We start from the raw sequence: 19,311 nt of genomic DNA on the forward strand, positions 1-19,311 counted from the left end.
GTGCTGTGCCTTCGGCACCCATGACCCTCCCTATAAGTCAGAGTTTTCTCTGAGAGGGCAACAGGGCTCTGTTTTTCACCAAGGGAAAGTTTTCCACCCAGGCAGTCTCAAGATCTGCCCCATGCTCGAGCAGTCAGTCCCAGAGCAGAAATGCAAGGCTATGGGGTGATCTGAGCTGTTCTCTGGGCTCTCACAAGCACAGCTCAGAGCAGACCTTACACTTGCCCTGCAGCTGCCAGACCAGCCCCAGCCCTGCACAGTGCTCCCCACAGACAGAGCCTCTCTGCAAGGGCAGCTCTGCTCAAAGCAGAGGCAAGCACTGCCAGACTGCACAGCCTGCCCTTAGGAACTCCCAGATCAATGCTATTTTATTTAACAATCCCATTTCCTTTTCCTGAATTTCTGGAAAGAGTGTGGCATAGATCCAGGTTTTTCTCTTTAAAGTGCAGCCTACACACGGAAATAAAAACATTCAGAAAGGTATTGGGCACGCTAATTGACTGAACACCTCCAGCAGCCCCGAGATGCTCAAGGAGCAGAAGGAGGTGTGGAGCCTCACACCTCGTGCTGTGAGCACAGGCAGCCTGTTTGCAGTGCCAGGAGTGTTTGTGTGTGCATTGTCTCCCTCTGTCTCTCCGTATTGATCCACTGCAGGCAGGGACTGCCAGGCCAGACCTGGCAGGGCTCCTGCACTCAGAGGGATAACGAGCTTTGGGAAGGATTGATTTCATGACAAAACCCATGTAGGAGCACAGCACACACAGTGCTCTGCCTGCTCTAGACCACACAGATATGCAGAACTCCTTCCAGTGGCCTCAATATTATTTAGACCGAGTAAATGTTAATATAATAAATAACAAGTGGCTTAACTGCATTTTGAAGATGGGTAACAAAGCCTTTGTGGACACCCCCATGCATCTGTATAAACCAGGTAGGATCAGGCAAACTGCTACAAGGATCCTGTTGTGGTGTTACAATAACATCTTCAGGATGTTTGTGCTTCCATCTGGATCCACATCCCCTGAAAGTGCATTGGAAATGTTCCCTCCAAAGGGCTCATCCATTGCAATGAGGAGAGGACAGAGGAGAGCAAACCCCAGGCTAGAACAGTGCAAAGAAGCACCCAAGCTGCTCTTTCATGGCCAAGAGCACTGTCTGGTTCATTTGAACTTATGTGGTCAGAGGGAGTTTGGAACTGTTCAGCCTGAAAAAGAGATTTATCAATGTGCATAAATATCTGCAGGGAGGGTGGAAAGATGCCAGAGCCAGGCTCCTCTCAGTAATGCCCAGAGAAAGGACAACAGGCAATGGCACAAACTGAAATAGGTCCTACTTAAACAGAAGAAAACATATATTTACTGTGAGAGTGGTCATAAACCAAACAGTGACCAAAGGAGCCAAATAAAAAGGAAGCTGGGGTCACATCAAGCTGAGTGTTTTCACTTCTCAGACTGCTTTCTTTCTGAATAGGACAGCCAGATTAAGCTATTGCTAGAAATATGTTTTCAGGATTATAAATTTGAAAATTTTACTTTTAAATTAATTTTTAAAAATCAGTTTTAGTGATTGTTTTATTTTTAAAATATAGTGTCTGGTCATTATTCAGTCTGACCCTGTATTTCTCCAGGAAATAGGATTTATATCCAAATGCAGCATTTTTCTGGGCTTTTAGATTCACAAGATAAACACAGTAAAACCAGGTATCTTGCCTCATTGCAGGTAGAGAAAAGTAAAGGTTTCTTGGCATCTTAATCACCCCATGAAGATCAATGGATGATTTTATGCTTTTTTGTGGAGAAAGACAGGATAGGGGAAAAAAACCCGCATATATTGATTCTCAGGCATCAGTGAAATGAATAATAGGGTGAAACATCCTACGTCAGTTCTTTGCAGGTCTTGTGAAAGCTGCCTGGCAAGGAAATGTAGCTGTGCATGTAGGTTGTGATTATGCTAAAGAGGCACTAAATTAGTACATTACATGCCCCATTTAGCACTACTGTGCAAAATCTGAAAGTGCTAATACATTTTGTTTCTAGGGTCAAGAATCATTAAAGAATGGATTCATGGTCATTCATTAGCCAGGAAATTAAAGTTTGACAGCTGCTTTTCAGTTCTGATTTCTCTTAAACGGCAGTGTTATATTAGAAGCCTTTTTTTTTTTTTAACCTTTGAGGCTGTAGAATGATGTGTATCATCCCTAAAGCACAGTATCCCCAAGCCATCCAGCCAGAGTTCCCTCATAAGAGTGCTGTGTGGCTTTGAGGAGTATTTACAGGAGCTGGAAATGCTGCTGTGTGCTATTGAGAGTGGTTTCTTGCTCAGCTATATGGCTGTGAATGATCCGGGGCTGGAGCTGTAACCCTTCTCGGTTTGCATTACAAAGGCATCCTACTCTGAGCAAGCAGAACAGGGCCCTGCAGTCCTCTGTGGGCCACCAGTCCCAGGAGGGCAAATGCCAGGTGCCCATGTGTGTTTGGAGAGAATGAACCTCTTCGTTAAAACAAAAGGAGCAAGTAAACAACAGTCCTCTCAACTCTCAGCTGGGCTCAAGGGAGCAGAAATGCTGCTTGGCCACTAAAGCGGGCACATAACTTGGGAAAAGTCCTTGGTAACCCCAAGAAAACGCCTGGGATTAGAGTCTCTGTTCTGCAAAAGCCTCTGCACGTGAGCCACATCCGTGAGCTCGGTGGCACAGCTCACGTGAGTGCACAGCACTGCTCACACACCAGTGTTTGGTTTGCCAGAGCTGTGGCCCACGGGACAGCCCAAGGGACAGATTAGCTGACACTTGAGAGGCCTTTGTTCCCTGCTTTGCATCAGCTCCCACTGCAAACATACAGGCAGACATTCCCCTTTACTGGTTTCCAGCTTGCTCCTATGAAATTTATATCAACAACAGGAAGGGTCCTGCTTGCTCCACACACAGACATCCTAATGAGGGCCCTGCTTTATGCCTCCATAGTGCTGCTCTTCCTGACAGGCCTAAAAGCATCTTGTACACTCCAGCACGTGTCTAAGCATCCTCACTGTCCTATGGAGTTAACCCTCATTTTCTGTATGAATGGAACCAGTTTCGTGCTCATCTTTCTGAAGGTCTAGTGCCTCTCTCTGTAAAAAAGCAGCTCTTAAATGGCAGCTTTGCATGGGAGAAAAGGATGGAGCAAAAAAAAAAAATCTTGGAAAGCAAAATAAAACCAAACCAACCAAAAAAAACAAAACACCCCCCCTCCAAAAAAAACCCAAACCCAAACCAAAAAAACCCAAGACACCAAGCAGTCTTCTATTAATCAGAGCCCATGGGCCGCCTTTTATTAATAATCTCTGCATCAATATTGCAACTGACATAATACTCCAATATGTTGCATCAAAAATGCCGACATCCAATTGGATTGATCTGGTTATTTGTACTACAAGAGACACTCAGTTCCAGTAAGAGGAATAGCAATATGATCATCTGTATGGCTAAAGAGCAGAACTTAGAAAGAACAGTTATTTCACATTCCACTCACCACAAAATATTGTCCCTTCCAGGCATGCCATCAAATAACACACACAAAAAAAAAGACAAAGTACATCTGAAAAACTAGGATACTTAAATAGCAGAAACAGACAAAATTCAATAATTTATTCATTAGAAAATATTTCCCTCCTTATAAATTGGTAGAATCGAAAGGCCATATTTTAATGATAAAGTTTTGCTTAGTTCTAAAGATCTTGTGCTCTTTGATAAATTTATGCTGAATGCATTTCCCTTTTTCTGAAATGTTGCTATCCCCAGAGAGCACAGCAGGAGCCATGGAGCACTACAAGCCTGACTTCAGGCTTAAGTGCTTTACCCAGTCCTGTCTTGGAGGTCTTCTGCACCAAAACAGCTTGCCACTGTCCTTGAGGATTATTCAGGTGCCCTGATGCCCATTGCTATGGCTGTGCTCCCAGCCCCATTCAGGTGACCTGATGCTGAATCTGGGTCTTGAGCTTGGTCTGGTTAGGATGAGCTCGGTGGAGATCCTGTCTCTGCATGATGGGATCCCAAGCTACCTTCAGTGCTCACCTCAGAGCTTTCATGGTGTGCAATGTTTCCTGGACCCATGAAATTATTTTCATAAAGTGCAGCTGGAGGTCTGCCAGAACCAAGTGACTCAGGAGCTGGAGTCCTCCTGAGAACACACGAGTACCCAGAAAATACTCAAACAGCCAGGCCCTCAAACCAAACCACCGAGAGCTGCTGACACACAGCTTTGGTGCTGGCAGCCTAGATGGTGCTTTTTCAGTCCCAGCTCAGCTCCCTGTTGTATTGGCTAATACAATGACAACTGAGCAGGAATGGGGACCCAAACAGCCCTGTTGTGCTGGGACCAGCCTGCACAGGTCCACAGTCAGGTACAGCCATGTTGTGTCCTTTCCCATTGCTGCTAGCCCCATCACAGCCATCCTACTCCAACAGCAGCTCTGGGCCATGCCTCACAATGCTGGCAATTATTCTCTTGCCAGGCTGTGAAAAAACAACTCTAATTAGTGTTTTCTGGAGAAGCCCCCTCCCTGCCACCCTAGGAAAGATGCTGCAGGAGGCAGATGTGGAAGCACAAGGCGGAGGGGCAGAGAGGAGGGTGCTTGCAAATTCTCCATGAGACTCCTGGGCCAAGCGTTATCTCCTGTTTCCTTTGAGAGCCCACAAGACATGGCCTTCCCAAAGCAACCTCTGAGGTGGCCCGTTCAGCTTTTGTCTCTCTCAGCAAAAAACTTTCTGCCCCAGCGGCTCCGAACAAGGCTTCCATTAACTCCGTCCCTGCGAGGGCAGCACGTGGGACAAAAAGCCCAACACTGCGTCCCAGCCCTCAGACAAGCCTGGAAACAAACGGTGCAGGAATTTGTCAGAATAAAATCACCCGCTCGGTGTCACTGCATAAATTTACCTACCTCAGTGCCTATTCAGGGCCCTTCCAAAGGGGCAATATTAACAGAGAGAGATCGGACACCATCTCTATAGCAACCCCAACCCGGAAAAGCTATGGCTTCCCCAGCAAAGGGAATCCCTGTTTGAGGCACACCACCAAGTCTAGGGGCTAGTCTTGATTTTAAAAACAATTCCAATTCCCCTTCAACTTACTTTTGTTCCTTGCAGTAAAACTTATTTAAGCAACGAGAGCACAGCAACCTGAGTGGAAGGAGAGCGACCAGAGGATGCCCAGCACAGAAGGGATACAGCAGAGGGATGGTGTGAAGTGCTGCAACACACACGCCTGTCAACAATGTAAATCACCAGCCTGCTGCTGTGGGGAGAGCTTTTCTTCCCACAGCAAATCCCAGGGTACAAAAGTTATCTGATGTCACACCTGAAAGCTAGGAAGAAAAGCATAGGTCAGAGTTCCAGTTTTTATCAAATTAATAATCACCAACTTCTCATTTAAAAAAAGTTCTTGAAATTAAGTGAAGTGCCTTTAAATTGTGGGCAAAAAAAGGTGAGAAAGCGAAGAAAGCTATTAGAGAGTATGAACTGGTGGAGGAAATGGGACTCATTGAAATGAGAGCTTGATCCTGCAGAGGATATTAAAGCCAATATTGCCAAAGATCCTTTAACTCAAATCACAGAGACAGGTCTGCTCTATGTTGGGTAGAAATGAATGAGAATTTAGTTATGTCCCAAACTGGATGAGCACAATGCCCCAGTTTGTGCATACAGAGATTTGAGCCTGAGAGCAGAGACTGGGTGACTAATGGGAATAAGCATGAGAAACAGTGTCATTTGGGGAAAATCAGCCCACACAGGGTTATCCATGGCAGAGCCAGCAGCAGCTCCGTCTGGATGCTTTTTGTGCTTGTGGCATGATCCAGTCTTTAGCCTCTGGTAATGCTTTCATGTTGGAAAGCATTCCAAATGCTTGGAAGCTTGGATCTCAGGTGATGAATTTCTAAATTTGGTATGCAAAAAGCAGTTTTGGAAGGCAGGTGATCCAGCAGCATTGCAGACACTCTTACTTCATGATTCTTGACAATTTACGACATTGATCTGCATTAAAACCAAATGAGAAAGCTTGAAATAGCCCCACCATTATGCTGCAGAGAAGCCTTAGGTGACCTTCCATTAACACCTGCTCTGCAATAAATGTTGAGCATCAATTCACACCAGGATGAAAACTGGGCTTGTAGCTGGGTTTAACAAGTTCTCAGCACCCCATGGCTTCCCTGGCTGCAGATTTGTCCTCCTGCACACCAATATCTTAGTGAAGGTATCCCAAACAATGGCAAAGGCTCAACAAGGTCTCCCAGTGGGGGTTTTGGGTGGACAGCTGGAGGAAAGACCCTGAAGTGCACAGCTGAGCTGTGGCTTCACACAACTTTCTCCCACTGAAGTAAAGACTTCTAGATCTGGAACTATCGTAACTTATTTGAGTCTAATCTGCCTGTCCAAACTACAGCTGCAAAGTAAACTTGTCCAGCTGAAATACCATGGAAAGATTAATGCTTAGCACAAATGCATTAAGTGCTGGGAAGGCAGGAGCTAAGGCAGTTAAGATAAATAAGGGGAAGTCTACTTCTAAGGCACATTTGTACAGTTACATTTCAAATATGGTTGCCAGTAATATGTAGTTTGGTATGGCTTCAACAAGTAGAAAAGATAAATTGCAGTATATTTGCACCTGATGGTTTCACTAGGAACATCCTGCAGAGGTGCCTTCCCTTCTCTGTGGCTCCTTTCTCTCACAGATACATCAGATTCCTCCCTCTGCTTGCTCCTCCTTCCCAGAGCTCTGGGCTTTCCCAGTTCCACAGCACTGGGCCCAGCAGCAGGAGCTGATGTGCTCTTCAACATCTTCATAAATGACTTGGACACAGCACTGGAAGGGATACTGAACAAGCTCACAGAAAATACAAAACTGGGAGGAGCTATTGGCTCCCTCAAAGGCAGGGAGCCAGCAGAGAGACCTCCATAAACAGGAGAGCTGGGCAATCACCAACCATGCAGTTCAGCAGGGGAAAGTGATGGGTTCTGCATGGCACAGCCTGGGTGTAGGGACAGACTGGGGAATGAGAGGCTGGAGAGCAGTGCCACAGAAAGGGACCTGGGGGTCCTGGTTGATGGAAAATTGAATGTCAGTCAGCAGTGCCCTGGCAGCCAGGAGGGCCAACCCTGTCCTGGGGGGCCTCAGGCACAGCATGGCCAGCCAGGCAAGGGAGGGGATTGTTCTGCTCTGTTCTGACCTGGGGCAGCCTCACCTCCAGTGCTGGGGCAGTTTGGGGCACCACAATGCAAGAAAGACACCAAATCATTAGAGAGCATCCAAAGGAGGGCTGTGAATGGTGAAGGAGCTTGAGGGGAAACCGTGTGAGGAGCAGCTGAGGGCACTTGGTCTGTTCAGCCTGGAGGAGGCTGAGGGAGACTGCAGTCAGAGCTTCCTCCTGAGGGAAGAGGAGGGGCAGGCCCTGATGTCCTCTCTGTGCTGACAGTGACAGGGCCTGAGGGAGTGGCCTCAGCACCAGCCTGGTAGAGCTCAAGAAGAGTTTGGGCAATGGTCTCAGGCACATGGTGTGACTCTTGGGCATGGTGCTGAGCAGGGACGGGAGTTGGACTTGATGATCCTTGTGGTCCCTTCCAACTCAGCAGATTCTGTGAAGCTTCTTGCCTGGAGCTCTGGGATTCCCCAAGGAGAGATAGTGGAACAGGTAAGAAAACACAGCAGTAGAAACCCCACTGCATGGCTCATAAGACCTCATATCCATGGCCAATACACAGTCACAGTTTATGACAGGAAACAGCCCTCTCTCTCCAGATACCTGCCAAAAGCTTTCAGAGACCAGTACTGTCACAAGAGAGGCTCCCTTCTTGGTCTCTTGTTTCTGCCCTGCCAGATTGACTGGATAGCCTTCTCTGCAAAGTGTTTCTCACAGTCCCAATGGTAAGAAATATTTAGAGGCTGATGCTGCACGTGATAAACAGCACAACCCTTGGCAGCAGTAAACTAGCCCCTTCTCCTCAGCTGTGACCACAGCTTCTCCTTGTTAAGCTCTTTATGCCATTAAGTGGCCCCACTGGGAACAGCAGAAAGCACAACTGGGAGCATTAATGAAGATCTACAGCATTCCAAGGAAAAGCTCAATGAATCAATGCCTCGTGCCTTATTCCCATGGCTGTGACCTGTCCCCATTAGTAACAGGAGAGGGTTTGAAAGGGGAGAGATCTCCCCTTCTCTTTCTCCCCTGAGAGATTTGTAGTGCTTGGCACTGATAGATGCTTGCAGCCAACAGAGGTGAGTTGTTGCATCCCTTGTGTTGATGCTCACACCCAAATGGTGCAGACAGCAGCAGCTGGGGCCAGCACTGGCTCTGTCACACACCTCGTGTGTCAGCTGGCAGCAGCAATGTTCACTGCAAAAGCAAACACCCACCTTCTCTTGTGACAAAATGTGCACAAGGGCTCAAAAGTGCAACCAGCAGGAAATATGCAGCAGAAAGGGAGGATTAGGAGATTTTTGGGCTGCTTTAGGAAAACCCAAAAAGCATGCATAAGACATGCTCAGAGGAGAAGCAGTTCTTATGTCCCGAAATGAAGATCTGAGGCACACGTTCAAAGTGTACCACGGGAACCCAGGTGCACGGCCAGGGGATTAGGAAGGGGCTTTACACCTGCCCACATTCCCTCACAGCTGGGTTCATGCTCTGATCAAATGGCTCAAGCAGCAGGGGGGGCTGGGTGAAGGAAGGGGTCAGGGGATGGAGCTTCCTGACCCTTGCAAAGTGATTAAGACAGACCCAGATCTGACGGAGCCACGAGCTGCTGTGCTCTGTGAATGCCACCAGCAGCTCTTGTCCAGGTCCCAGCCCTGCTGCACAACCCTGTGGAATGAGGAGAGCTTCAAGGGCTCCTGCACCCACAAGGACTTGCTGCAGGAACACACCTATACTGGGTCACGCCATAAGAACATAGGGGTGTCTATCTGCAGGAATGAAAACTGGTGTAAAGCTTGGAAACTTTTGTTTGATGTTTCCTGTACAACCTTGGCAAATAAACCAGTAACCCTGAATTGCTCAACTACATTGAATTCCATACTTAAAGTAATCCAGCCACAGGATGGGGAGATATGTGCATGTGCCTACCCATGGCACAAAAGCAGCTCCAAGGCTGACTGCAGGGAGTTATTCTGCTACACAGACCCTGGACTTCCCTTGTTGTTCTTAGTACCTAATACTGTATTTTTTGTCAAGAGTAGTAGCAAGGACTGTATGAAATGAAATTAATTTTGCATTTCTTTGCAAGGGATTTTTTTGTAGAGGCAGGAGTCTTCTCTCCAGCAATGGTAATATGAGAGCTATGTTCATGCAGGACAGCACTGAGGGCACATGGGCAGTAATAAGGCTTATACTGAGGGTAGATCAAAGGGTCTCTGGATTTTTAGGGCTTTCTAGTAGGCTTGACAGGAATCTTTACAGCACTTTCAACATAGGTTTGGGACACTGATAATAATGCTCATGCTGATACCAATCAACAGCATCAACCTTTCCCTGAGACACTGCTTTCTTGCAAAAATGATTAGCAGTAACAGCTGTCTGTGGAAAGGAAGGAACAAAAATTTGGGTTTGTCTGAGATCCCTGAGAATACATCAGGAAGTCACAGCCATCCCCTCTTAGACCTGCCTTGCTCCTGATAGAAAAAAAAAAAAAGAAAAAAAAAAAAAAAAAAAGAAAAAAAAAAAAAAAGAAGAAAAAAAGTGTGAGCCTGCTTACCCCTCCCAGTAAGGTTACAATTCATCTGTGAAAAGACTTAACACTTCCCACCCCACTGTAGTTTCCTTAGGCACAATCCATAGCTCCTGCTCTCTCCAAACCCTTCTCCACCTCAACAGCCATCAGTGCATCTTCTTTCTTTGGGTTTCTCTCCTTGGCCCCCAGGTATAACCAGCCCCACAGAGTGAGCCTGTTAGGGGCAGGATGTGTTCCTGTCACTTGCCCCAGTGTTACTGACACGGTGACATGTCTGTTCCTTCCAGGAGAGCTCTCCCCAGATCACTGCCCAGTGCCTTGCACAGCCAGGACCAGGCAGCTGCAGTTAGGGACTGGCTGGTACCACACAGGCATTTATCCAAGTGTTTGTGATGGTCTGACCTTGCCACCAGGCAACTGAACCTCAGGGATTTAAAATCTTAGAGAAGGTCAGCCAGACAGTAACCTTCCCTCAGACTGGAAAATCCTGGGACAGGACTGCAGCAGACAGCAGCTCCCAGTCCAAGAGGGCCACAAATCTCCTTGGAAAGAGAGGACATAGAAGGGACTTCATCTGTTTTGGCCTCTCTGCTGCAAAGCACAATGAAAGAGCTGGTTTGCCATAGCTCACACTGAAATCTGCCTTTCACAGCACGGCAGTGACCGGGGCTGTTCGCAGCGGCTCCTCTGCCCTTCACAAGCACCTCGAGTCCACAGAGCAGTGCCAGGTCTGGGAGCCCAGCTCCAGCTCATGCTGCCTCATTATCTTCTCAGCCTTGTTGAGTCTTTGTCTCTAGGGTGGATGGTAAACTCTCAGGGGCAGTGACCATGACTTAGTTCACTGAGTGCCAGACAACTGCTGGAGCTCAGTTAATGACAGACAACTCCCATGGGCCCATTGTCTTAAGTGGGAGTTTCGGCTAAGTGAAGACCTCGGAGATTTGCCCAATAATAAGTCAGTAATTCAGGATGCACTTAAAGACACATTCAGTGTGCCTTTGGAGCAACATCCTTGGGAAGTGAGCATTTGTACTCCAGAGCACAACTGCAAGGAAGTCTAATATTAATTAGGAAGCAAACTCAAGGGCCCTGAATAAGCCCTTATAACAAAAGATCTTTTATTGAATAACTGTAGAGGAGTGCAATGCCAAAGTTTCCATGCCAAAGTAACAATAAATGAACTGCAATTAATGCCTTTAAGGCCAGTCTGTAAATTCAATCTTAGCTTAAACAAAACAAGGAGCTTCTAAAAACATCTTTTAAAAACAGTGAGAGGGGAAAAAGAATGAATATAAACTTAAATAAAATACACAGGTTGATTCAACCTGTTTCAGCTGATAAACGGCATAGTACTTGTTCTGTGCCAAAGTGACACTTGACCTCTATATATCTTCTTAATGAAGTCAGCAGAGAAAGACACCCAGTGAGCCTTTGTAACACTGTAAGCAAGTTGCAAGCTGGGCTTCACTAATGGGGGCTGTCACTTGGTTTTTTCCAGGTCACAAACTAAGAAGAGCAATTAAATCAAATTGGAGGCTGTACAGATTGGAGCAAGCCTCAATAGACCAGGTACCTAAATCATTAAAGACATAGTTCTTTTCCATGATAAATTGTTGAGGAGAGTGAAACATGCTGCTGGTCATTAATCTAGGCTAATCAGCTTGAAAGCTAGGTTGTTTTATTTAGTAATTAACTGGTTATTTGAAAAAAATGATACATGGCCTATAGAGCTGCCATCCAGCAGATAATAATGCAGAGCAGTGGGGAATCTCTTGAGGGCAATTCATGCCTTTTCAATTATAGCCATTGGCAAACTCTGAAAAATGGCTCTAGGTTTGTATTGACACGTAGCAAAGAAAAACACTCCAAGCAACATAGCAGGCATCTTGTGCATGCTGGTAATTGCTCTGGCCTGCCCCTTACAGACTGCACTAAAGGAAACCAAACATTTTGGAGGAATCCTTCTTCCCATCTCTTGGATTTAGTGTTTGTCAGACCCTTCTGCTGGAACTGGGGGAGAAGAGCTGCTGCATGTCCATGGCCAGCTCTGCAGTAAAGGGGGCCCAGCGTGCACAGCAGGGGCTGCATCCCCCCCACCCGTGCACAGTAACCACTCTGGACTCTCCAGAAGTGCTCCATGGCTCCCCAGATGGCTGAGACCAAAGACAGTCTAAGCAAAAGAGCTGAAGTCAAATGTCTGCAGAACCTGCTGAGCAAGGGCTCCAGCTGTCCCACCTATTTATTGATGGGCAAAACACACAGGCCTGACTGTGCTGGCAGTGAGAAAGCAGCTTTGCAAGAACGCACTGTTCCTCTGAGAGGAACCAGCCAGGCCCCCCTGCCATGGCAGTGACAGGTCAGTGTCACTCAGAGCCAGCCACAGCCATGACAAAGTTGTTTCACACTCAGCCCTTCCACTCATTTTGCACAGGGACACCCAACACCTTTACTCCAGCCATGGATATATAAATTATTTTCCTTTGGTGACCGAGGAAAGTCTTTTAGCATCATCAATAATTGCATCCAGGTGTCCACAAAAAGCCACCCAAATGCAGGGATCACACAAGTGAACCACATGTCCCCAGAATACTTTTTGTCTTTTGTCAAGTTATATTGAATACACAGACAACAGCTTGGGCTCAAAAGGCTCCTAACCACGAGTATCATGCACACTTGTCCTGTTTTTCACTCTACCCTAGGCATGTGCTGCTGGCTGAAGTTGGAGACAGGATACTGGACTACCCAAGCCAGTGGTCTGGTGCAGCAGGACTGCTCTTTTGTTTGGTACCTTCTCCCCCTAAGATTCAGAGGGAAAGAAATGCATGGCTGACACAGCAGCAGTAAGGATCTGGGCTGGGTGGAAGGGCAGTACCCTTAGCAGGTGGGTAAGCACTGTGCAGATGGATGGGCTTGTTGCTCAGTCACTGTATCCAACCAACTGTACTTCAAAAATATTTCTTCTTTTGAGAGCCTTTGATGGAGATTTCAGAGGCAGGAGGAGAAAAGAATGAGCCTGATCAATGAGGCAGGAAGCAGCATCCCCTGTGCAGAAGCAGCATCCACCATACACACAAAGCTTGCAAATACAGGCCATGCAGGGTTATTAAACCTGGTTGTGGGGGTCAGGAGAGCCCCCAAGCCAGTAACATCCCACAGAGCAAGCAAAGCAAGTTCCAACCAGCTTAAAAAAGCACCCGCTAATGAAAAACTTTACCAGGAAAGCAGATCACATCAAGGCCACACAGAAGCTTCAGATCCTTTAAGCTGCACTTTGAAGACCAGTGGTGACAGACTGACAGATAAAGGCAAGGTCACAGGCCATCGAGACCCCCTCCAACACACCGTGCAGCTGAGTTGAAAAAAAGAAGAAAAATCATTGTTGCTATTTGACTAAACATTATGAACTAAAAATAGCTGAATATCTCTGATTAGGAGAATTCCAAGGGCTTACAATCCTTGCCACTTGGGGTCCAATTTTCCTCTCTTTTATTATAGGCATTAGGTTTTGGACAATGCCAGGGCTACAGAGGGCGTATGTTAAGTTAGTCTAAGCCGGCACCACGCGAACCTTTGCACCCTGTAGGCTACTCTGCTGAATATTTCTGTCTCCAAATGAGCTGTAAAGGTTGCAGTTTTTTTCTGGCAGCAGCCAGCACAATTCCCATTAACACATTTCATGAGTATAATTTTCAACAATATTAATAATTGTCCTCATAAAAGTCCATGAGAGGAACTTAATAGACTACACTGTTTTATTTCCATGAAATTCCTGCTCTTTTAAAAGCTCTCCATGCCTGGAATTAATATTTTCTACTTTCAGATCTTGACCAACTGTTTCCAGGCATAAACTTTCCTACTTCAAGTGGGCTAATGCCAAATGAAAGGCAAAGTGATCTAAAGTTCTGCCAGACCCAGCAAATTGGGTTAAAAAAGTCAAAGATGAAAGGGGCTGAACTGCCAGTCACCCCCAGATGACAAGGGGGGGACTTTGGGGAATCATTGGCTCCAATAAAGGATTTTTTGACTGCACTGAAGACCTCATCAACCTATGGGAATGCTCACTGCAAGGCCTATCCCACAAGGGATGGCAACCAGCCAGATAGGGCCACACAGACATAAAACCATGATCCAGTTCCAGACCAGGACTTTGGGCCTGGGGTCAGTAGTGGAGGAGCAGCAGCCAAGATTGCTGAGCTGGTTTGCATGTTTGGCTCATTCAGCCCCTCTTAGTTTCCATCAGCAAAGCAGGTTGCCAATCTCTGCAGGCACAGAACACTCTGAGCATTGGAAAGAATTCTGGCTGAAGCTGGGAGGGTCTGCTTGGAAACCCAGGTTCAATACCTTTGCTTAGGCTAGTAGGGAATAGAATTAATAACCTCCAAGTTCAGCATCCAGTCATAATTAACAGTGACAACACATCCCATTCAAGACAACTCTTAATGCATCAGATGAAAGGCAGAATGAAATCTCAGTGCTTGAAACTACAGCATAAACTTAGACAAAATAAGATAGTGCTGTTTACCAATACCTGTAATAAGCTTAGCAAACTTATCTGGTGACAAGATACATCACAGAGGATTGTCACACTAGCCCTCCATGCTTCTTTATTGCAAGTCTCCCTTAGCCCAGCAGAAGTTTGGTGCAGAAGATCACAGTGATCCATTCTGACCCATTTCTACCACCTAGAAATAATACCAAGGAGTATGAATACAAACACTTCTAACAAGCTGCTTACAAGCAGGTAATGGATTTTTGTTTGTTCCCTGCCATCTCCAAATTCCCCAAGACAACCTGTTATAGGAAAATAAGGAAAAAAATCTCAGATGTAGAAATACTTTTCTTTACCAAATATTTACCTTACACTGGAAAATTACCTTGTAAAAACAAAAAAAATCAAGCAAGAAAAAGCACAAACACTGGGTCTGACTCAAATATTTCATGTCAAGGATTGCTGAACTCCTTTGATTTCCAGTGTAAGTGAAAACAAATAGCAGGAAAAACTTCATTTAAGTCAGTGGACCCCCACCCAAACAATATCAAACAACCTTGAAAATCCAAGATTAATGTTGGTAGAAGGAGACCAGATGATCATTGGTGTGCATTATCCCTCAGAATCTCCTTTTGACCAAGCAAACAACTCACCTTACCTCTGTCTCTTGGACCTAACACGTCTGTTTTCAGCTTATTATAAATGAAATGGTGTTATCTTGAAAATGTTTACCTGAAACCTGTTACACCTCTCACTCCTTAACCCTGTTGTCTTCATCATCACCTAAAGCCCTCAATTTTGCATGGGGATGTTTGACTGGGACAATCTTTTTGAGGTAGTTCTGCCCTTGTTCCTCATTAGAGTAATTGCAAGCACAGTTCACATCACTGTCCCAGTGCTGACTGAGCAAACACAACTAACAGGAATGGCAATTTGGGGGACCTGAAAACTGGAATACTGGCAAAATTCCTGACAACAAAAGGATAGACATGCTTTCTTGGGAATTTATGCCATGGTTCTCCTGAAAGGTTTTGACTTATTCTTTGCACACCCAATCAGTCCTCTGTCATCTAATCTGATGTGATTTCAAGGTGATCCTTTTGTCTTTTGACTACAAATTAAGCCCTACATCCAGGAAAGCTATTTCCAGAAGGACTTGGAAACAGGGAATTTCAGGCACAGCATATTTCAACCATGAGGCATTTCCAGAGAAAGAGGCTGTAGCAAAGCACTACAGCTTTTTCTTAGTTTAAGAATTCTAACAAGCAAAAAAGCCACCCTTGTACTTCTCGTCAGCCACGTGGGTTTGCACAATTAAAACCCAGTAGTTTCTTCCAGGGCTTTGTTGAGCCTGGAATAGCCCTATGTGAGTGTGCAGTGTGGCATACCCTGCCCATTCTCTTCTCTCTGCAGGTTTGTCTGCCCAAGGCAGCTCCTCTGCTCCATGCTAACCTCTTTCTCCCTAAATGTTGGAATGGAGTTGTAGTTTGCTGAGTTTGAGGAGTGTTTCTGATAATGTTTAGGATCAGGTGTTAGTAAACTCTAGGAAATACTCAGTTCAGGTCACAGCGAAGCCTTTGTTCAAGTGAGTATTTCCTTAAACCAGAATGCAATTTTCACATTAGCATTTATTCTAAAATTATCAGGCCCAATGAACCTGACAAATTCTGGGAAAACTCTCCAACCATACATAAATGAACATTTTGAGAGATAAAAGGTCTTATTCAGGGATTATTTTCATCCTAAAATCAACTCTGCAGGTAAAAACCAGTGCAGCCAAAAATTCCAAGCTCAGTGCCTATATACACTTGAATATGGCTTAATGCATATTTCCTTCTGCTGATTGGTTGGGTACAGGTGATTTCTTTGTTGCTGTTGAATATAGAGTAAAAAGGCTGAGAATCTCTGGAGGTTCTTTACTTAGGAACTGGATTTCAGATTTATTAGAAGTCTATTTCTCAAATATCTTCTTAAGTAAAAATCTGCCTTTTTGGGGTTAAGACACAGGTTTGGATGATTTTGAAGAATGCATTTGAAGACAACAGTTTCTGCAGGAGCAGGGTTAATAAACTGACCCCAGTTCATAGGGAACTCCCAGGCTGTCATACACATATATGCAATTTTCAAGGCAGGCACAACAAAACCTGTGAAACAAATAGACAAGTATTTTAAATGGCAATATAAAATATTCTTGCCTTTGTTTAATACAGAGCCAGTTGTCCATCTGTAGAGGAATGGGGGTTTGTTACCATGTCATAAATCCAACTCCACAGCCTCAGCTGGGTGGAGAGCTGCTGCCAGCTGTATTTGGCCTGATGAGCTCCTGCTGGGAGGGAAGCTGGAAGATGCTGCCTCACACAGAATCCAATTGATTCATCAGAAGGCTGCCATTCCCCTTCCCACATGAGCTTGCTACTGTTTTTACTGAAGAACCAGGCTGTCCTTTCCCCCAAACAGCCGACAAGCTCTGGCTGAGCCTTTCTGGGAGCTGCTTCCTTCAGAAGGGAAGCCAGGCTTTGCAAGTTAGTTATCTCATTCCTAGCATAGAGTGCATATAGATGAATGCCATCTAAAAGGAAAAATCACATGAGCTGAGTGGATTGTATAAAAATGAGCTTTAAACCTGTGAAAAACTCAGACACCAGAGCTGGGTAGCAGCTGGGAAATCAGTTTCTTCTGTATCATGCTTTGGCTGGCTCAGCCAGAACAGCAGCCACTTCTGCCATCCACACTCACAGGTGACACAAAAATACTGCAGCTTTAGGGGATGGTCAGACTCATCTCTCTCCTAGGGCTGATGGCTGCTTCCTTTGTCTACTTCACAGCTATTGCTGGGAGGAAAAAATGCTTGCTTTTGCAAAAGCAAGAAACAGGTCTGACTTCTCCCTCGTGGCTGGGATTTCAGTCAGGGCAGCACAGTGAAGGCCTTGTTCTCCCCTGAAAGTTCAAGACAGTTTTGTCTAAGGGAAATAGAGGCTTCACCAGCTGCTTTTTGGTAAAAGGAGCCTTATAGACAATAGGTGAATCATACCCAAAAGCAGTCACTTGACATCAGCCACAAAAGCTTCCAGCCTCATGACCAACGAACCTCTGAACTAATATGGGAAGAATTACGATGGCATTTTCCTGGAGCGTGCAGCTTTGTCTCTCCCTTTTGCTGGGAACACAATCACAATCCCATCTCTCATTCCCTTCAGCTCTGAGTGACCTAAGACGAGTCTGAAATGCAAAATGGTCACAGGACTTGTCCTATCTCAGCACCTGGTACTGAAATCCACGCTGGCCTCTTTCTTTTTTCTAGGGCCTTAAATTTCTTTTTAGCATCTGACTGCATTAATCTCAAAGGCAAAGCTGTTGGTTTTTTTCTGAGGCAGAAAGGAAAAGGAAGCACCAGTAGTTCAACCCAAAAAGGCAACAAACAGTATATGCTGTCACTATCTGCGTCTCCATCAAGGATATAAAAAGCTGTGGATTAATTTTTTAATACTTCTGTGGAGGGGACCAATCCTCCAAGCTGGTGGGCACCAGTCTAGAGCAGCAGGATCCAAATGGCTGTAAATGCTCTTTCTTGCAGATTCACCTCCAGTCACTGTTTGGAGCAGTGCTCAGGTCAGGTAACAGAATGTTTGTGATGGAATTTTTTCAACTCCATTTTGGCTCATTAGTCTTTTGTCTCTCCTACCATGCTCTCCTGGAAAAGAAAGAATTGACAATGGACTTGCAACATAGCATTTCCTTTCCAATGGGATTAGTCTTAACTCTACCAATCCAGAGTGATTTTTTTCTGTCAAGTATTCAAGTACTATTTTTCAGACTCCTGAAGCCTAGTCTGGGCTCCTCAACGTAGACCTGCAACATAATAAGGGAGGGTGGTACAGATAGCTTTCGAAAAGAGAAAAGAGCTCCTCCAACAGCAGTCATGCTGTCATCCTCCAGTGTTTTCAGGAAGAGAGTGGATTGTTTCAATATCGGTTTGGAGTAACCATGGCAGAGACAGATGTTTGGTTTTAGAGAGCAGGCAGTAAGTTTGTATTGTCAGAGCAAACACTTGGGACTCCAGAGCACAACATCCCGTGTTGTTTACCAAGTGTGTTATGCCAGAATCAGACGTGAAGATGCACTTCATGGTAACAAAGGAGGACAATGCTTTTATCCTGCAATTGTCAACAGTGTTACAGTGCTGAAGACTTTAGTTCAATATTTGCCAAGCAGTAAAATGAGCAACGCCTGTCAGGTTGTTGACCTAGATGCATCAGTTACTAGAAAAACTATATTGAGCAGACAGCAGTTCAGTTTCAATTGTTGGGGACCACATTCCAGCCACAGAATTAAGTGCTATTTGTTACATTCAGATTAACAGAAAGAACTGTTGAAGTATTGTTTGGTTGCTGTCACAGGGACACAACAAACAAACACCCTTATGCTGAGACACTTGGAAAGCAAGTTTGTAACAACAGTTTTGTCAGAGCCAGGCACTACAGGTCCTGCAGACTGAAATTCCAAGAGGGATTTAAGATGATGTAACCATCCTTCCTGGAAAGGCTAAAAACCTTTAACAAGATGTTACCTTTGCCCTACAGCAGAATAATCACTCTGGCTTCGTGGACAGATGTCCTGCAAACATTAGGCTACAGCAAATGTTGGCATGAGGGTACATTTTTACCAAACCATAATTCTGCAGTCATCTGCCTCAGCACAGCCAGAAAGGCTTGAGCTGACTGCCTATCCCTGCTGGGAAGGCTGGTGGGCCTGGAAAAGTGCCTGCCCTTGCCATGTATGAGGGCACATAGAGGGAGGATTGGTACTCCAGTTTCACCCAGTCCTGGAAAAGTGGCACAGGCCTGAGGCTGACAGCAGCCTAAATGTCCTGTGCTTGCATTCACTGCAACACCTCCCACTGCCAAATCACTGATCTATAGCTGCAATCCATGTACAAGAGAGTCACACACCAGCAGAATGGGCTGACACATTCCTGCAGAGATAAAGCAAGCAACAACACTTAGGTGGAGCAAAGATCCAGCATGGTCTCCTCTGTTTACTGCAGGCACTGTTTCAGGCTTCAAAGGGATGACAACACTTAGACTTCAGCTAAAGACCTGACAATCATCCCTACCCCACCAGGCTG

The sequence above is a fragment of the Agelaius phoeniceus genome, chromosome 10 (assembly GCF_051311805.1).
Source record: "Agelaius phoeniceus isolate bAgePho1 chromosome 10, bAgePho1.hap1, whole genome shotgun sequence".
NCBI classification, from domain to species: Eukaryota; Metazoa; Chordata; class Aves; order Passeriformes; family Icteridae; genus Agelaius; species Agelaius phoeniceus.